The 19,115-nt window shown below is 37.2% G+C and overlaps 1 protein-coding gene across 1 annotated transcript in view; it reads left to right on the top strand.

Annotated features, from left to right (window-relative positions):
• The first annotated feature begins 3,956 nt into the window (after positions 1-3,956).
• Positions 3,957-19,115, top strand: part of LOC149273819 (rho GTPase-activating protein 7-like) — a 78,825-nt gene continuing 63,666 nt past the window's right edge. Inside the window, exon 1 of the mRNA XM_089505991.1 lies at positions 3,957-4,050. The gene's annotated coding sequence lies outside the window, so the exon portion shown is untranslated. The remainder of the gene's footprint in view (positions 4,051-19,115) is intronic.

The following is a 19,115-nucleotide window of genomic DNA, read 5'->3' as shown; positions in this document are numbered from 1 at the left end:
TAGATTGTGTCACAAGCACAAATTCCCATCACTTTGATTTTCACTTCCCGTTATAAATCACTCTACTCCATATCATCTTCACTATCCCAGAGTTGTTCTGTCAATTTTAAGCATTATTTGAACCATAGATTTCTCTATTCTCACACGCCTGCATCCCCTTACTAGAACAAACTTGGGCTATTTCCTACTGTGCAGATCTGGATGTGTCCTGTGATGTCTTGGTTACATTTCAAAGTAAAACTGATTCTTTAATGTAATTCTAATGGAACATTTTCCTCCATAGACATTCATTAGTCAGAGGATGCCTCTAGGTCATTAAAACTGAGACATTCTTTTGTTTACCATAAGGCAGTATGAAAAAAGTGTAATGGATTCAGCTAAGATAAAAGACACAAACATCCAAAAAATAATTTTACAAAAACTTAATGACAAATAAACTGATTTTTGAAACCTTATAACCGATCCTATTAGAAAAAGAAAACAATTTGTTGACATTCCCCTTTAATTGCAAGAATAATTAACCTTTTATGTGCTAACTGTCTGGACTACAATGCAAGTTATTGACTATCATTCAATACACTTAGCCAGAAATATAATTTGTACAAAAATATCATATCTTTTCCCAACTAATGCAAAACGCCATTAAAAAAATAGTTGCTCTAAACTTAGCAGCTTCTAGTGCTGTGCTGATTAAATGGAAACAGATACCTCCCTTTTAGAGCTTCTGCTTCAACTCATGACAGATGGTTTGAGTGTCCAGGTGTATAGCACATTTGCACTAAAGCTTTCCAGTACACATATGGTACTGAGATTTGCAAAGTCCTTTAATTTACTATTTAAATCAGTTGCTTGTGGGTAAATATATTTAAAGCTAAAGAAGAACTAAGAATTAAATCATGAATCTCAGCATTGAGATATTTTGTTTGAAAGAACATCAGATCATGCCATTGATTTGTTGATGTAGGTGTGGGCGAAAAGTGAGTCTTGGACACGTGACATTCTATAAATGGGCCACGTGAAACTGACATGAAGATTGAATGAACTCTCAAGAAGCCCTTCAAAAAGGACAAAGCACTCACCCCAGCAATTGAGCTTTCCAAAAGAAATATGTCAGACAGAAAGCCTTCAAATTAGAGAGCATAAAGGAAAGCTTCAACAAACTTACTTCTTAATACTATTGCTGTGTGATTGTTGTCTTTAGAATAGTAACTTCCTTGCAATTCTTGAGATGAGTGGTTTTAAAATTAAATCCTAGTAGATCCTCATGTATCCTCCTTGGGCATAATATACTTATGGTAAGAGGTCTTGGCTTTTATAAAACATGGTCTTCAAAAATGTATTATAAACCACCTTATTGAGACATCTTTGTGAACATAAATGTATCTGTACACATTCTGTATGTATTAGACATAGGCCTTGGACTTGCATGTGTTCAAGTGTGTTGGCTATATACAAAAAGGACAAAACAGCTGCACTCATAAATCTTTTGATAGTCAGCATACAGTAGGGTTTTATTTTTCTTAGTACATAAGATGCTCGGCTGTGACTACAATTCTCGAACTAAATGAACGGTCATGGTCATTAGATAGAAGACCGAAAATGAAAAAATGTCCTGGCTTTGCATTGCTTCTATGAAAACACAGCTCCATGTTGATGTCAGCCCTCTAACCACTTCTATGCTGAACGTATCAATGAAAAGGAATGCTCTTGGGGCGTAGGACATGATGCATCTGGATGCAGACGTTCATTCAGAACCAAGTATATTCAGTTTATCCAGTATATACTGGAAGTTGTTTTGAAATTTTTTGTTGGAGTAAGTTTTGCATGCATTCTATTGCGTGCAAAGTGCCGAGTCAACCAATAGTATGTACATGCTCAGTAGCACTGTCACTAAAGAAGCAGTCAATTGCATTTATTTTAGCAAAACATCACTGTTCTTTTGCTGTTATTCCCTTTGATTTCAGTGGCGGGCTCTGCTCCCATTAACTAAAGTGGGAGTTCTAGTTAGCATGTGCCAGATGCATACCAAGGTATACACCCTGCTTTCAGCAGAGGCAGCAGGGGGAAGAGTTAAGTTTGAATTCTCAATTTCTAATTCCAGTTACTAAAGAATGTCTGCTCCAATTTACATGCGGTAAAATACACTGGAGCTCATGCAAACTATACGTTTAACATAAAGATAGGGCTAAACTGCTCCTTAAAAGGGAATCTTAGATTTCATTTTGGTGAAAGTAAATTATAGATTTTATGCATACCAAGGAACTCTTACGGTTTGCCCGGTTTTGTCTTGACACGCCCACTCCCCGCCCATTTTCCCTTTAAATGGGGGTGTTCCCCGCTGCCGTTGGCAGGAATGCCCCCAATTTCAGCAGGAACTCCCATGACGTCAGCGGGAACTCCCACTGATGTCAACGGGAACGCCCCCAACGTCATCGGGACCTCCCACTGACATCAGGGGGACCTCCCACTGATGTCAGTGGGGACTCTCACCGATGTCACAGGATTGCCCGCTTACATCAGGAGGCAGTCCTGGCTGCATCCTGCAAGGTAGCCGTTTTATGTTGCAAATACATGAAAAAACTCCCACTCCCAATGATTGTTATATTTTAGTCTCTTAAGTAAGGGAAGGTTTACTTTTTTTAATCCTATGTTGGTGGCTCGGTAGGATTTCTTTGCCCTTAACCAAGAAGTTATGCTGACTATACTAGTACATATACAAGTCATTTGGCCAGATTCTATTATCCATCTACTACAATTAAAATCCGCTAGCCATTAAAAGGTGTCCAGGTTCATTTAATCTCAAGAGACAGATACATGTAAAACCCTACACATTATCAGATTATTTTACAACTATTTTCCTTACATATGTGACAATTAAATATATACATATATATATATATATGACAAATATTGTGAGCTCCCGATTAAGCAATAGGGACAGAAGCATATGGGCTGTCTTCATTTTTTGTTTTTCTTTTCTTATTCTGTTGGATTTTGACTTTATTGTGGAATTAATACTCTTGACACCAATCCTATTGGTCATCTAATTAAAACATGTCCTTGAACCTGATGTGTGCCTTAAAATTTACAGTGGAGGCTTGAATTTGATTGTTGCTATACCATTTCCCAGCAAAGATGAGTGTTATAGGTATTTGCTTTTATTTAAAAATGGCTAACCCATCCTCTATAACAATTCATTTATCTAAACTACAAAATGACAACTATAATTTCTTCCAAAATGATCCTATTCTTTTGGAAGGTAAGAGCATTCCTTAAGGAATAATTGGATACTGGTTCAGTTATTCAGATAAACACATTTTTTCAGTCGTGTAATACATAATGGGTGTTTTGAGCAGTATTTAAAAAATGTGACCCTTCAAGAGTAACTTTAAAGTAACTGGGTAACCCACAGAATGTTCACCAGATGACCCCTTCCCAAAGTAGCATTCCTGCCCCCCTTCCTTTTTGCAGAAAAAAAACCCCAGAATGTGTGCATACATATTAAATTCTGGTTTCAGCAATAATATATATAAAATCAATGATTTGTCAGTAACCAAAAATGTTTTATTTTTACTATACTCCTGCAAAATGTTATTTTACAGGGGAAAAATATTTTATTTTTTAAGTGAAAAGCGAACCCTAAATAAACTAGTGTATCTTCAGCCTTTTGTAAAGTATTCCAGATGTACTAATAGTAGTGTACTTGGCAGCCTATCAACATTTTGCCTGCAGTATGAGCTATCATCCTCTCTCTGCAGTGAGCACTGCAATGCCTGATTGCTGAAGGGTAAGCCTTTACCTCTCCATGAAGATTGCAGGATTAAGACATTCTGTAAATGCATTTATTTACAGATGTAACTAAGGTCCAAGAAGGAAGAACCACTGTATAGAAGTCAATTGTTGTAGCTTGGTGGAAGTGGGTGCCATTCTTTACAATGGAAAGGATGCCGAAAGCTCCTTTAAGGAGATCATTCAGTGATCATATCAGAGACTCCACTGCCAGGGCTCTGGATGCCATCTGGAAAAACGCAAGAGAAAAACGCTTGGCAGGTGAGAGACTTCCTAAAACCTCTTTGAGCACTATGCTCTGATAATTGGCATCTAAAAGGGTAACTATAAGACATGCATATTGTTATTTTTTTTGTTATTTACTGAAATTCTGTTATTGTTATTGTTGTTTATTATTATTATTATTATTATACTTTGAAGGAATGGCATTGTTCAGCTACAGGATTCATACTTTTATTTTATCACGAGTAAGGTAATTACACAGATAAAGTTATCTATCAGATCTGGAAGTGGTTTAGTGTAGAACGGGTTACTACACTGTAGTGATTTACAACTTGCAATAAGCCTGCTGTGTTTTATTGCCAGAGAAGGTGTCGGTTGGCATATATGAGCTATGTAGTGAGAAATGGCTGGCATTTCCTTTGGCAGCTTCCCTTTGATTTAAATTCCAAGGTTGTATTAGATTTGCCAGAAGCCATTTTTTTTTTTTTTTACGAGAGTGGTTTCATATTTAAAGCTGTTACCTCAGCAGCTCCAGAAAACCAAAAGGAACTTGAACGATATCATGAATTAAATCTGGATCAGGAAATTCAGCCACAATAAGGACAGGAAGTATAGTCAGGAAACTGCTTTCAAAATGGTCCAAGAGCACAGGATTAAAAATAGATAAAATATTGTTGACTTAGTGATTGGCTTATCTCTTTGGCACTGACTGGTGTGAAGGTAATTGAGTGATTTGGTGCTTCTTTGGCTAAATAGAGGTAAAACAGACGTTTTCCGATAGTAATATTTTTTTATACTTTTATCCTTCTTGAAAGTGCTGAAATGCACACCCCAGTGCCCAGGCAGCCTTTTAAGCAAATAATGCATATTATAGCACTTTAGTACTTTCTTTACCATTGGCCCAAAAAAATAATCACTTACCTTTAGTAGAAGCTGCAGTTTCACATCTGTAGTGCCCACCTCGAGTGCTTGAGTGGACTGTGATGGGTGCAGCATGTCCCGAAAGATGTGTTCTAGAGAACACATCTACTACATGGCAAATAATAGCATGAAAACTTAAATGGACATGAAAGTGCATATGGTAGCAGGGGTGTCTGCTTCATTTTTATGTATATGATTCTTGCAAAATCAAAATGGTTCTATGTTTTTGTATTTTTTATTCTTTGCAACTTTTTACTACCTTGCATTAGTGTTTTCTGGCAGGACAGTAGTGAGCAGTACATCATCATTGTATTTCTTCAGAGTAGCCATGTTTTTTTGGTGGGAAGCCATGCACATTTGTGGCTCCATGCACACACATACATACATACACACATACATACATGCACACTTAACATTCAAAGACACAACAAATCTTTTGCATGAGCTGCATTGCATGTAGAACACTGAGCACCTGCCTCCTAACTCCCGGAGACATTCAACTATAGACAGATTATCCATTAAGGCACCAGGTGCCCTAAGAGCTCGGAGGCCCCTCACCATGGGTCTACTGTGCCTCATACTTAATCAAACACTGTTGGTAAAGCCATCAGACAGTTTAGGGAATTAAATGAAAAGAGGCAATTAGGAGAAGATGTGTATGAGAGTTGGGGGAAAGATGTACTACTTCACATCCTCGAAAAAATGCCCTCTGTGTTGCCCTCTTATTCCTTCCTGAAGTCATAGGTTTGATGAATTAATCTGGTCTGTCAGGAAAACAAGGAAGACCATGGTGCCACTTATACGTGAGTTTCAATAGGTGACATTTCCAATACCTTTTAATATACACACAGGTTCTGCATGGACCCTAGTGAGCAGTAAATATACCAATGGTTTACCAACATCAGGAATCTGTGTAGCATTTCTCATAATAATAATGGAAAATGTATAAATGTATGTGTTTGGCAAATTTTACATTACATATGCTTGTCTGTTTCTTTAATTCTTAGAACAGTAATGTTGTGCATGGTACATTGTTTCTGTGGTATAGTGGAGGCGGGCTGACACAGGAGGCTGATCTAAATTATTTAAACAATTCTGCTCCGGCTATGAGAGGCAGGTGCTCAGTTGGGTCAAATATCGTGATTATACATGATGCTGCACTAATAGCGCTGCTTCCACCATGTGTTCAAGTTGACCTCCAGGTAAGAGTGGGGGAGGATAGGTGTATATACCTAAACATCCTATAAATGGGGACCAATTGATTTTACTTGCCTCCCAGTTGCTGAGCTAATCAGCCTGCATCACCTACCATCCCCAGTGTAAGTCATGTTAAAGATGAATGTGTCAAGCTTACATTTATACAATAAGACTCAATCAGGGAAGCCGAGGATTGCTTGATGCACCATAAAATGTTGTATATCGATCTTGTTGTATCTAAAACTTACCTTACCATGCATTAATCATTTCTGGCAGCCTTCCCAGTGTGCATAAAACCTGCTGAATCATCTGTTTGTTTAATTCCGTTTTCTAATGTGCGTGTAACAGGTTCTGTAAATCACATGATTGAAACGTATAATAACAAATTGTCTTTTGACAGTAGTATAAATTTGGTGAGGTGCCATGTTAGTGCAAGAAGAAAACCTGGCAAGTGTTTTTGCTTGCAAGTTCTTACTGGAGTAGCCCTAAAGTAGACCAAGTTGGCCTTTTATTGGGCCAAGAAAGAAAAATATGTGCCATCACATACATTTCCAGGACCTCTGGAAGGTCTAGAGATGCAAAACTTATAAGATCTCTAGCCAATTACATCATGGACATTGCCACCATTAAATGATAATGCATATATCAACCACTGTGAAAGTAACATGGCAGCAAGGAAAAGGTTGACTGGCCAAGCTAAATGATTATAAACCATTAGCTGGCTTTGTCTATATTTTGGTCTAGTACACACTGCCTAACTATTTTAATATGAAATATGTCACTTATGCCAATACTATTCATTTGAAACAAATCTACACATAACACTAAACCTTTGATGCAGGAAAGAAGAAATGGGTACACAGGGATTATGTGCTGGGAAAACTTGAACAACAATGTAAATTCAAAAATGTAGAAAAAATGCATATAAAAAAAAGTTTAGGGGCATTTTGTTATCATTGAAATATATGTACAGGCAAAACCAATTTATATAAATCAAGAAATCAAGTAGTGTAAGATAACCATTTCTCTTCTACAGTTATGGAAAGCACCTGTTGAAAAACTGTATAAATCATCAACAATATTATTATTCATCATCTGAAATATTTTCATGCAGCCTGCACTATTTCAAGAGCAATTAGTGAAATGGTGAACCTTTTTAAGGGGAAAAGGAATGTGTGTTGATTTCTGCCCTTACATTTTTCTGAGTGGCTGTTCTGTTCATCTTCTATACTCAAACTAAAACATGTGAGGGAGTGAGTGGATAGATACTATTGTGCTTTATCTGCACTAGATGGAATGCTTTCTTAGCATAATGCATAATTGAAATTAGTTCTAAAACCTTTACAAATAAAAATGCAAACTGGATCTTTTTTACTTAGTTGAGTAAAGATTTCTATATCTGTATTGTGACAAACCCTGTAGCATGAGGGCCATACATGTCACATTTAGGGGTCCTAAGCACAGTCCTCTAGGACAGTCAGAGTCAGGAACACCAAGTTGTAACAAAACAGAGCTTTATTTTAATCGCTGAAACCCCCCAAAAAACAAATAATAAAAAGAAAACCTAGCTCCCAATTGGAGCCCTCTCTAACTGAACTATGCTGGTCCAGACTGACCAGCCTAATCACCCACTACCTCAACCTCCCAGCCAGACCCAGCTATGCCAGGCTCTGGAAAACCTCCCTCAGACAGCACACACAGGTCCAGGCAGGTATTGCCTCACTTGGCTCAGGGATGGTCTTCTTGTTCAGGGCCTCTCCTTGCCCTGAGAGCACAGGGAAACTTCCTCTTCCCCCAACAGTCTCCCTGAGTATCAGGCTCCAGGGGGTTTTAATGCCCAGCACCTGTGCCTGATGCCGGCCCCATAGGAATCCCGGACCGGATCCTGCAGACTTCTAGCCTTCTGGAAAAGCCGGCATGGATTTTCCACAGAATGGGGGAATGGAGCATTGGCCCACCCTCAGTGAGAAGGGGATGGGGGGGGCGCCAGAGGAGTAGCCAGTGCCAGAACACTTAAGGCCGGCTCTGGACCCATATGTATAATCTGCATAGCAGCTGTACCCAGATGCCATGCTAATCATCTCCCTGGGGTTTACACTGTCACAGTATGTATGATAAATCACATACACAAACATAATATTATAGTTATCTTCTGCAATAAAATGTAATTTTCAATAGATTTTCCTGTTTTAAATCCCACGTGATATAGCATGTTTCTTCTCATATTTGTCTGGAGCCCTAGGTACACATAACCCAACATTCTTTGGGTACTCCCCACTACCCTTAAACATACATATTTAAAGGGTATGTTGGTGTCACATAACCTAAAATCATGCAGGGCTTGAGCACTACAAAACTACAAATGTTACTCTATGGGCACATGTTTCTCATCTGGTTTATAATCCAAATGCTGAGTGTTCCACCAAAATAACCAGTAGTTTGCCCACTTCATATGTCCCAAACCCTAATTTTCTCTGTATGTGGCGATCTCCCCGAACATTCCTTTTATGGCCAACTCACCTAGCACTAATGAAGTTAAACACTAAATGGAGTTCGTACAATATTTGTTCATGAACTTGTTCATGTCTTCTTAAACAAGGCTTTCCTGCAGGGGGATTTTTTTTTACTTTAAATCAACTTGAAAAGAAAAAAATATAAAATTACAACAGCGACACCTGAAATTGAGGTCCAAGGCAAACTCTCAGGTTTTGGCAGCCTTCCCTTTAGCATCCCAGCAACCACAGAAACAATCTGTCATGTCAAATGTTGCCTTTGGCTTCAAATATCTTATCATGATCTGGTTGACAAATGTTCAGTTTGTGCTCTGTCTTCAAGAATAAGTTTAACAATTCTGCTGGAAAGTTATTTTAGCTATTGTTAGAAAAAAAAATGAACACACTGTTCCTTTTATGATTTATAAAGATTAGATATAGTCCTGTTTCAGTACACTGGAGTATAAATAAGCCCGTGAAAGGAAGATAAGCTTCAATTTCATTTCCCTGCAGACGGAACAATGTAATCTTCATTTGCTTGGAATGAAGAGAAGAATGTCCTCAAAAGAGAAACATCCACCACATTTGTGTTTTTCACTCACTCCATCTGTTTCCCTTCAATTATTTTTTCTCATTATACTCATTATATTTGATACATTTTGATTAGGGTAATGATTTGCTTTTACAGAATACATCTGGCTGCTGACACAATGTAAGACCCTCTGGGCATATTATTTTCAATGTCAATTAGCTTTCAACCAAAATGGTTGCGTACACAGCTCCAGAAGGACATGACAAATGTACTTATAGGATTTAATTTCATGCTACCTTGGGTCAAAGTATTTTTTTTCATTAATGCATTTGACATGGGAGGGTGAATCCTATTTGTTCATTTTATTCTATATTTCTATATAGGGCTCGTCTTAGTAACAAACTTCCCATGTAACTAAATCAGAGGGGCACCAGGCCTAAGGTTGCCTCTGGCCCTGACTTTAGAAGGACAACAGGAGTTGGGGTCTCAACATAGTCATGTGACATTGACAACTTTGTCACATTTGTGACTTGCTTTCCCTGTCATGCTCCCATGTTGGGTTGGAGACTGCCATCAGTCAATCAGTTTAAAAGGACCTATCATTAAAATAGATTGTCACTGGAGACAAATGTATTGGGGGAAATAAACGACTTCAACTTCGCGTGACTGTAACATTTTATTTACATGCACTACTTATTGTCACTTATTTGCCACTGTGAATTACTATATTAAGTGTTGCAAAAATGTTGACATTATGTAATGCATACAGTATATATCTCATTGTTAATAATGATTTAAATTACAAAGCACAGTTACATACATTATATGATGTAATTATTGAGTTTAGGTGTTTCAGCCACACCCATTGCTAACAGATGTATAAAATCAAGCACAAAGGCAGCCATCTCCATAGACAAACATTGGCTGTAGAACCGGTCATACTGAGTCGCCCAATGACTTTAAACAAGACTTTGGTCATAGGATGCCAAAAGTCAGTTTGTGAAATTTGATGAACAAATCTACGTTTGGCAGAGGCCATGAGAATGCTACCTACGAGAAAACGTAGTGCCTACTGTAGGGTTTGGAGGAAGAGGGACAATGGTTTGTGGCAGGTTTTTTTAAGGTTTGGGCTTAGCCCATTAATTCCAGTAAAGGGTACTGTTAATGCCACAGTATACAAAGACATTTTACACAATTGTATATTTCCAACTTTTTCCACCAGTTTGAGGAAAGCCCTTTCCTGTACCAGTGTGACAGTGAAGCCCTCCGGTGGATCCTGAACCAAACAGTTGCCGCTCCCATATAAAACCTCCGATCAGTAAGATATTAGGGGGCAAGGGAGGCAATTGTAGGATGCATACCAGTATGTATGAGGTTCAGGGTCCCTTCATTAGGATGACCTGGATGACCCAGTTTTCCATACACCAGGACATTTCACAGCAGGGAGCTGGGAAGAAAGGCACTAGCCAGACGGCTGGAGTGTTTACCTTGCGCAGGATAGGGGAGTGGAGGGTATTGCATTTCAATGAGGGCTGTCCGTATAAATATGTGTCCTGTAGCTCGATAAAGTGTTTTTTGTTTGCACCCTTCATGAAGTCTCGACTGATGTTTGGGCGGGGAGCTATATATAACTGAAGACTCTGGGGAAAAGGGAGAGACTTTAGTGGAGATACTTGGTCGAGTACTGGAGCTCTGCCATACTTGGTATCCTTCTTCTGTGTTAAATGTTAAATAATACTAAAAATGCATATGGTTATTGAGAACAGTAATGGTCTAAAAGGTACTTGGATAAGCAACAGAAATCCACTATCTGTCTGGCTTTTGTCCCAGATTGTAGTGTTAGAGTGTTCAGGTCAGAACAATCCAGATTATGTTGTTCTTATTCTTTGTAAAACAATTCACATTTTTATTTGCAATTTGTCAGTACCTCTAAGCTTTCCCTTTAGATTACATTTATAGAGTGCCAGCAGATTCCGTAGCAATGTTAAAAAGGTGAAGTGAACATTAACAATAACAGTATAATAAACTGACAATAAGACTAACACACATTAAGACATACTGGTACAGATAGAGAATCATGTCAGCCTTATATTACAACTGGAAAACACTAACCTCAACTGGAAATTGTATTGGCTGGTGTCTGAAATGACCTGTAGACTCAATTGAGTCAAATTCCATTTTACTGTACCCATTTCATTAGAATACACAAGAATATCATACATGTAATTACATAAATGCCAACAAAGTGAACCATTATTTGTTTACCCCACTGGTACACACAAGGTTAAATGGTTCCCTTTGCACCATCTTCATAAGTACTTTTCCAAACCATTGCTTTGACCATTTATTTTGTGGAATATAATTAGTGCTGTGTATCTAACCTAATAATAGATACTTTTTTTGATTGTTATCTGTCAGCCAAAACATTATACGGCCCAAAATATTTAACTGATCAATACGACAGAACACTATACGACACTATACGATTTAACTGATCAATATGACATTTGCAATATGTGGGGTCTGCTCTATCTTACAAGAGGTCACTGACTCCAATACAAGGTCACCATAGTATGCAAAATATTCTTATCTCTTGCAAACTATCAAAAGTAAATGTAAAAAAAAATCTTGCAACACTGTTACAGAAAGGGACAGAAAGGCAACATATATAAATCAAATGCACTGTGTACCTCTAGAGCTACATGAGGAACAACAGTATAGAAGTATACAATAACTGTGTAGAATATTTTACTGTATCCAATAGATGATTCCATAAATGTTATGTTAGAGTTAGTGCCCAGGAACATTATATTCTGGTGAACTTTGCATGTGAACACAACAAATATCCTCAGAACAAAATTATAAAATAACAGTCTAGCTCCAAATTTCACCCCTCTCTGGCCTATACTAAGGGTGGCGCTTCCAGGTACACCCTTCCCTTCGTTCCTTCAGTTGTTTAATTCTGCCATTTTGCAGAAGTTCACCGGCCAGAATAATGAAGACAGATTTTCTGAGAAATTTCTGTACCTCTTTTTCTCCTTAAATCTATATGGATTGTTATGGCATCTCTGTGTACCTCCACAGGGACAGCCTCTGCCTTTCCATCAATTGGGTAAAGTGTGTGCTTAGAGGCTCCGCCCTTTTGAGGATGTTCAATGAGAGGCCATGTCCATGGAGAAGCAGATGAAGAAAGAAGACATGAGGAGAAGCAGGAGCAGAGAGATGAGAAGACAAAAGAACAAGAACATGCAAGAGAAGTAGGGGAGCTGCAGGCCAAGGAGACAAGGACATGAAAGTGGTTGGCGTAGAAGGTTTCATTGGGGTTCCCTCCTCGTTTTCGGAGATTCGTACAAATTGACTAAATTGGCAAATTCAAAATTCACATGAATCCAAATGCACAAGTGTAATTTATATATATATATGTGTATATATATATGTATATATGTGTATATGTATATATGTATATACGTGTATTCTGTAAACAAAAATTATATAATATAGGACTTGGTAAATATGACAGATCCATATATACAAGATTCGGGTACTTAGACATACTAGTAGCCGATACATTATATGGTCATTCAGGTTGAATGAATGTGCAACTTCTTTGTAGCCAATGTGCATCTTATCCTCCCTTGCTTATAATTATCAACAGAGTACAGAGACATGAAAGCATTGTACCTTCCATTGACACATACATTCTGCTGCTCTGAAAATGACAGTCCTAGGTAGCTTGACCACGTCTGGTCTTTTTTTCCCAGGACACACATACATTTTACATATGCATAATGATTTCTCACATGAGCAAAGATTTATTTACTTATTTACGACCAACCCAGAGCACCCCCCCAGCTGCCGTCTCCTTACTTACCACATTTAAAAGGCGTGCCATGTTTTATTGATTTACATGTTGCAAATACTATATGGTATGAAGTCATTTTCACTTGCTTTGAGAGAATTATTGCGTTGTATCACAAGACAAAATGAAAGATGCATACTATGAAAAACAATAACAAATGTTTGTAATTGCGCGCCATGATTTTAATACAAGTCAGAACCTTGGATGTGCTTCTCAGTATATGGAATGTAGATGTGTCCTGGAAAAATGACGTGGCTACCCTAATGGTGACATCCCAAACTTGGACCCCAATCTCTCCATATGCAAGGACATAGGAATCAGATATATCTGTTGAATATAGACAGATCTTCTGTTAAATATAATTTCCAATACTTAAGAATTACACAGAATATGTATCTTTTTAAATAAATCTAAGGTTATGTGTTATTTTTTTCAGCATTTACTCCTTATGGGCCAGATCCAGCTGGCAGGAGGAAAGCTGATGCTGTAATGTGAGTTTGGAAAGCAGATGTCCTTAAACCACTAATTGGCTTCAACAAACATGTCTTGATGTTCTTAAATTTAATTGTCATCTTATTAATGCATGAAACAGAATATTCATATGGTCAAATAAATCTTTATTTCATACTGATTTTGTACAGTTTGGTGAAAGGTTGATTTTTCATTGTCATGCAAGCTTTCTTCAGGCACGGGATTTCCTTATTCGACCAATATATATGTTGAAAATAAATTAATGTGTGAAGAAGCTTTTTTAAATAAAAAAAATAAATTGCACACACACCCCTTGTAACTGAAGACCTGTAAATTAATTCACCCCACTAACCTAAAACTAACCCCGTAAAGAGCAATAAAGGGAAAAAACTAAAAATTAGTACAGAAAGGGTAGGGGGTAGGTATTTTGTTTTAAAAATGGATCCCTAAATCACTCCACTCTACCCATCCCCCATTCTCTAATGACCTATAACTAAAAAAAAAAAACTAATACAAAAGAGAAAAAATCTTACTCTCTCCCTTCAATATTGGTAAGCCATGGAGGGGGGGGGGGCAGTTCACAAGAGCAGGGTCTTCTACTTCTTCTGTACCAGTGTGTCTTAACATGTTAACGATGTTGTCAGTTTTGGATATTGTCAGTTTAAATTCTACCCTATTTTAATAGTTCTATGGAATCACCTAGCACTCCATAAATAAAAGGTAATAATCTCTTTGGTTAGATCACAGCGCATGCGGTTATTTGATAGTCACAGTTATCACTTGAAAGGGGATCAAGCTATTGGTTCCACCAGGACTACCTTCGTCATGAACCAGTCTCTTGTACTGAGCCAGCAGCATCAAACACAGAAGTTGATTAAATGTGACCCAGAAATGTAAGTTACAGAGAAACAAGGCATTTGTGGGTTTTTTCACAATGCTAGTTAAATTGCACAGTTGACTATTTTGGATCACTTAGATCTTTTTTTACAAGCAATGGCATGAAAAAATACGTGCCTTCTAGGAAATCCTAAAGCTTCTGTTCGTAAATGTTGATACCAGAATATTACAACTGTGTACATCAAAGAGAACAGAAGCAGAACTGCAGATTTCGAAAAGTATGTGAAGGTACTTTTTGTAATTATTACCAAACGGGAGTTTCTTTAAAGTACGCAAGATGTGTGCTTGTTAAAAATTGTTGTGTGCCTCACATAATGAGAAACAGAGACCCAAAACAGTTTGTGTAGGAAAAGGCCATTTGGCATATGGTAAAATAGAAGCGATGATTTCATTTTTTGACACAGCTGTAAGAAGTTCTCGATTAAACATTCCATACTAATCGGGTTTATTTGCAAATGGCTTGTTAAGTGGGGCTAGCATTTTTTTTTTCTTCCTCCATTTGCTTTTATTGTAGTATACATGCAAAAATGTATTGAATATGCTTGGGATTTCAAGATTTGTACATTGAAATCTACCGTAATTTTCGTGATGTGTCAGATCTATAATATGTAATTACATTTTTTTTATATTTTCTGAAACAATTGTTATATGCAAATTAAATGCCTTCTGCTTTAAATCTCACATAAAAAAACGAAATTAAAGAGGTATTTAATGCAGCAGATATCATTTTTAAAGCACTAACACTGAAGTACCCACTGCTTCTATACACCCTGCAGAGTGTTTCTATGTACCCAAACAATGTTTATTGCATTGGATTGGCATATGTTCTTACCCAGCAGGCTAATGGCACAGATGGGGACTCAGCTGGGTTTGATCCAGCACCCAATTGATAGGAAATAATGAATTGGGAGATTGTAAAAGTATGCTCCAATAGCCTAAGAATGCAAAAGACCCAGTGATGCCAACAGACAGAACCTCCAATAGACGAATGGGTAGCATATCATTCCAATAGAGGTCAATATAAGAAAAAGTGGACATTACTTCTACTTGAACATTAAAAAATGTATTCGTTGAATACTAGGAAAGAAATTCTTTGGGATTGCCAGTGGCTGGACTGGCTGCAGTGCAAAACAGGCAAATGTCCAGTGGGATACTGGCCATGGGCTTAATAGTAGTTGCCAAAATCAACTAATAACTTTTTGGTAGCATTCTAGCCTCAGTTCTGACTCATTGATGACCTCTGGATGTCCTCAAAGCTCCCTAAGCAGACTATTATGTATGTCATGCTAGTACTAGTGGCATTACTAGTGACTAGGATTCAGTTATTTCTTTCTGCACTACATTCCAGATCTGTGTACTGTTCTTGGCCCGTCTGAGCCCTGGAGTCCCAGTCCAGTTGTTAACTCCTGTCTTTCTTCCTGCTGTTCTTTTTCCATGTTTTGCCCATCAGGGGATTTTGCTCAGCAGATAGGGATAGCTGGTTTGCAGCTAAATCCAGGTGGCCTTCTTGTACCTTGGGGACTGTGGTTGTCTAGGTGAACATTGTACCCTCTTTAGGGACAAGGAGCTATCCATTGTGGATCCGTGCCCTGTGTACCCTATATCTGGTATGACACTACGCTAATGGAATATGTATACTAAAATGTTTCAGTTTATACTCAATTGGACTTGTTCATTTCTTTTAATGTATATTAACCTATGTTTTTAGTGGTACTGAGCATCAGTTTCTATCCAAGTTGTGTTATGCTACAGCTATCTTGACTAACTATTAACATAATAGATGTTAATAGTTAGTTGACATCTTGATGTTTCCTTGGACAGATAAATTGTATGGCGGATAAATACATCTCTACGCCTCTCATTCTGTCCTGTTCTTTTATTAAACCTACAATTTTAACATCATTGACAACAATAACTGAAGACAGGAAACATCCTGGCTGTGATAGGGTTTTTGTACTCAGCTGGCCACCTCAATTTCGAAATGACCTGGAATTCTAAGAACCATGAAATAGGCTTTGAGTAGACATGTACAGCTGGCATTGAGCCTGACCAATTTAATAGATTGCTCATCTTTCCAGTAACATAACCTCCTTCTCTTTATTATGTGGAACTGGTCCAGAAACTTGTATTTAAGATCAATTTTAGAAAATGCCCCATAATTTGTCAAACAAGCAATAAACTCTTGTAATGCTCCACTTTTTGGCAGATGCCCTGTAGTTCACAAGATCAATTATATGGCTATGTATTTGTCCTGTATTTCCCTTGAAAAACATTTTCTGTGAAATTTTGCACTAAAACATTAATATTAAATTTATTCTGGTGCAATTAGTACCAGGAGATTCTGTAGCGCTATGATAGTGGTGGGGGATAAATAGTTCACAATGACATGAAAGTTAACAATATACAATATTAAAAATAAAATGAACAACATGTATGCGTACTGGTACAAAGCCCAAGAGGGCCATGCTGTTGTGTTTAATCTTCCAATACCATGGGCCAATAAGCAAAAATATAATACTGTATATTGGTTGTGATATGAGCACTTTTTCAAATTTAGCATGGGGATCACTTTTTATGCCTAATCCCAATGGGTGATAAGCAAGACCGTGCTAAATATTACAGGATAAATAAGCAAATTGTAACATGGATCTTTGTACTGAACACTTTATAGTTGTCATTACCATATACACAATGTACATAACTATAGGTATTAAAAATTTCATTTACAAATTAAAAAGTACATAAATCTTTTAATCCATTCCATGTATCCGAGTCAACAAAGATTAACACAGTGTATTAAAATCATAGTGTCTGATATACCATTAGAGCAATTGATCTATTATCTAATCGGTTTCTCAATTTTTTTTTATTGTTAATGACATAATAAAGCCACATAATTTTTCAATAAGTGTAACATTTACTTGTATTTCTCTGTTTTCTTTTAACATGCTGGATGTGACTGTTTTAGCTCAAGTTGCTATTTCTTGTCAGCAATATGTGCCACCAGGATGGGTTCAATCATTGCTGTATTACTGCTGTCTTAGGGTCATAATTATGTCTAGTCTGTGGCACTCCAATAAAAACATAATGACATCAGCTGTTGCCCAGATGACAGATTTAGAAATACCTAAAAGGGATATATAAAAACACAACTTTTTTTCCCCTTTAATTATTTTTCTTTCCTTCTTCCGGAGACATAACACTAGAGGTGTATGCGGCAACACTGGTAATTATTGTTAATGTTTTTTTAATGGTTGATACTTGGTGAAGTGAAGGCACATTGTCCCAGAAGTTATTTGTGGCTGTTCCTAACAGGCATGCTATGTATGCCCCCCCGCATCTGCACCTGGTCTCCCATATTTACTACTTTATGGGAAAATTGGAGATGCCAGTAAGAAATATATTCCAACAGATGCATAGAGCAGCCATCCGGCAGAGATGGCTAGCCTCTAAAAATTATGAATATTCAAAAAAGTAATATATTGCAGTGTAGGTAATGGAAATGTTTCTCATTCCCATTTCTAAACACAGATTAGAATATTTATCATAGTCGCCCTTCGACACCAAACTAAGACGTTTAATAGACGGTAAACAGCAGATACATTAAAAACCGAAAGACTCAAATCCAGAGAATCATCAGAAATGGTAAAAAGAAACAGCCGGAAAACACATATATAAAATAAAGAACCATTGAGTACATGTTTGTTCTGTAGTGCTTTCCTATTACTGGCAAATGCTGGTGATCCCGCATGAACAGGTATCCTCATTTTCTGTACCGGTCATCATTTACATTTAGAACATAGCGTATCAGTAATGGTTTCGGTAAATGAAGCCCCGGGACCTTATCCCATAATGACTACTTACTGGCAAGGAGTGAAAGAACAGCTTTATTGCTCAATAAGTGATAGGATCAAAGAGAGTTCTTAGATGGCAGCATTTGTAACCTATTTTTCTTCTAACCCTGTTTCAGTGAACACGATCACCTAAATAACCTCATTAGCAGACACAACCTAGTCACTTGTGTCCTAAAATTAAGGAGTAAGAAGATCTTGACCGCAGCAAGAAGCATCAAAGGTTTTAACTGTGGATGAACCCTGTACATCTGTTTGTTTTTTTCATCTAACATGTTATTTAACTAGCTTTTTGAGAACATCAAAGAGTTATCCAATAGTTCCTTTACCTAGCCTTTTTGTGTTGCTCCAAAAAGAATATTGGTCAGTAATGACCACTGAGAGCATATAATCAATGTTTAAATAATAACACATTGTTAATTAGGACTCTGGTCAGACCACATTAGAAAACGAGTTTTGGTTGTGCTTATTACTATTACTATGTAACACTATGTAATGCGATTGTATTTTACTCAAGTGGCGTTGTTATGATATTTAATTATGGTAAAATGTAAATGACTATTGTCTGTTTATACAGTACAAACATAAGGGATGATACATATTGATTAATTAAAGGCGCTTTGCTTCTTGCACTGGTGAGATTATATTTTTTTATAACAAAATACATCTTTAGAAACATTCCTATTACCATTGAATTTCCAAACCTTTCACAAAAATAATTCTTCAGGATATGCATGTGACACAAAAATAATAAAAAAAAGTTTGTGTTTTTATATGAATAAACCTTCAGAAAAAAAAATAAAATTACAGATCTGTTAAGTTTTTTGTCTAACATGCTGGAGGGTGAATTACTGGGTTGTCTAGAGGGAACAGCACCTTTAATA

The sequence above is a fragment of the Sceloporus occidentalis genome, unplaced genomic scaffold (genome assembly GCF_023333645.1).
Source record: "Sceloporus occidentalis isolate IW3139 unplaced genomic scaffold, rSceOcc1.0.p SCAF_358, whole genome shotgun sequence".
NCBI lineage: Eukaryota > Metazoa > Chordata > Lepidosauria > Squamata > Phrynosomatidae > Sceloporus > Sceloporus occidentalis.
The sequence above is the reverse complement of the archived record's forward strand: the minus strand, read 5'-3'. Positions and strand labels throughout refer to the sequence as shown.